General features: G+C 36.4%; 1 non-coding gene across 1 annotated transcript; it reads left to right on the forward strand.

Annotated features, from left to right (window-relative positions):
* The first annotated feature begins 1636 nt into the window (after nt 1-1636).
* LOC112066751 (U6 spliceosomal RNA) lies at nt 1637-1742 on the forward strand. The gene has a single exon (XR_002892848.1). It is a non-coding gene; the product is annotated as a U6 spliceosomal RNA (small nuclear RNA).
* The last annotated feature ends 565 nt before the right edge of the window (nt 1743-2307 follow it).

Genomic DNA, 2307 nt, shown 5'->3' on the forward strand with positions numbered 1-2307 from the left:
CTAATTGAACTTTGGCTTGGATTTCCCTAGTTGATTTATTAGTCAAACATTTACTAAGTTCAGCCACTTTGGGGCCTTTTTTCATATTATTTATAAGCCCTTGGTTTACTCTAATTTTCTAAAACTTACATGAAAAGTTTGTCCATGTCTTGTCACCTCTGCATAGAGTTGTCATTCTACTTGAATCATGCAAGAGATCTGTCTAATAACCACCTGGCTATTTACTGTCAGCCCTCATCCCTCAGCATCTGTTAAGTAGGAGATTCACTTGTACACATGTCATTCCAAAGTTCACTATCCTAAGGGAAGAGGCATTAGGAATAGGAGGCGTTTGGTTAAGTTGATGAAAGATGGACCCCATTATGCTGCCATCTGTGTCACAGGGCTTGTTGCAATTCTTCTGTGCTCATCTGTTGATTTAGACATTAATATTGTTTGACAACTGCCTAGTGTCAGAAATAAATCACTGGCTCATTTTTTTACCTAAATGTCATTGATTCAACCATGCAAACATATTTGTACACCTTTCATGTGTTTGAAAAGTGACCATTTTAACTGAACATCTGCTTGGAAAATATTGGACAACATAGAATCAGTGGTTATAAAAATAACTCTTGTATTGATAGCTTTAATAAACTTTTTCACTGAAACCACTTTGATGACTTATTCCCCATAGTTGACCTTAGAGCCCTGCAGGTACACAGATGAGATGTGAGTTGCCAAAGTACACAGTAGCAGTCAACAGTAATCCAGGTTATCACAGGAACCTCTTTCAAGCCATGTGATTACCTAAATATTTGCAGCTGAGGTCATACTGTTAGAAATGACTCACTGAACAGCTGTCACTTCACTTCTGAAAGAGCAGTTTCCAACAGAGGAATCTTTAAAAGCTCATCTGTGACAAGAGAAAAAGTAGATAGAATATATTAAACTTTGATAGAGACCCAGATGACACCAATGTAGTTTTGCATTGTTCTAATTCCTTAAGCACCACTTAAAGTATCAAAGAATCATCTGCTAAATTAACACTTTGGTGAATATCTTGGTGGTTATCAGTTTCTTATCTGCTAGTATAGAAATTTAGGTAAATTGTCACATTCAGTGCTTAATGTGAATCATTAAGTCTCTTCTCAGTCACTTCTTAGATCTCATGTTCATTTATTGTGTTTCACCCACTGCTACCATTCCAGAGTAAACTGTAGTTACTTTGTCTCTAATCCTACTAACTGGATTCCTCATATCAATTGAACTCTCTTTTATTTTCTTCAGACTGAAGCCAGAGTTCTCTTTTCATAACACAAATCTAATAATTTTATCTGCCTCTTATGTGTGCATGCCCATGTGCACACACACACACATTATTAAATCTCATTACTTATTTCTCATTGATCTTAGGATAAGCACCAACATCTTTCCACAGTCTCTAAGGCCCTGGATGACCAGGACCATTCCTGGATCTCCAACCTCATCCGGTGCTTTCCCTCCATCCTTCCCTCCCACAGCCACACAGCCTTTTCCCCAATTGTTCATGCCTTCTTCACCATGAAGCTTTGTGGATGGTGTTTCCCCTGAAGACTCTATCAACCCCACAGTTAATGCTCACTCCTCCTGACCATCTCAAGCATCACTTCCTTTGGTGTCACTTTGGCAGCACATATACTAAAATTGGAACCATATAGAGAAAATTAACATGGCCCCTGGGCAAGGATAACATGCAAATCTGTGAAGCGTTCCATATTTTTCTCACAGACTTAGAGATGAATTTATGGTTACCAGGGGCAAAGGGTGAGAGGGAGGGATAGATTGGAAGTTTCGGATTGACATGTATACACTGCTATATCTAAAATAGATAAACAACAAGGACCTATTGTATAGCACAGGGAACTAGGCTCAATACTCTGTAATAACCTAAATTATTTTCTCACAATAATTTGAAAAAGAATAGATACATGTAAAACTGAATAATTTGAGAAATAATAGAAAATAATTTGAAAAAGAATAGAAAATAATTTGAAAAAGGATACGTGTATATGTATAACTGAATCACTTTGCTGTACACCTGAAACTAACACAACATTGTTAATAAACGATACTCCAATAAAAAATAAAAATTTAAAAAGTATCACTTTTTTGGGAAGACCGTCCTGCCTCTACTGTCTAGATTTGAGTTCCTCTGTAAAATCTTCTCAGAGAACTGAATTTCCTTCCTTCAGACCATTTACTTTAGAATAAAATAGCTTGTTTATTATTGTGTTTATTTAATTAGATCTTCTTCACTACACTTTGTCTTCATTAGAAAATAGGCTG

This window comes from Physeter macrocephalus, chromosome 9 (genome assembly GCF_002837175.3).
Source record: "Physeter macrocephalus isolate SW-GA chromosome 9, ASM283717v5, whole genome shotgun sequence".
NCBI classification, from domain to species: Eukaryota; Metazoa; Chordata; class Mammalia; order Artiodactyla; family Physeteridae; genus Physeter; species Physeter macrocephalus.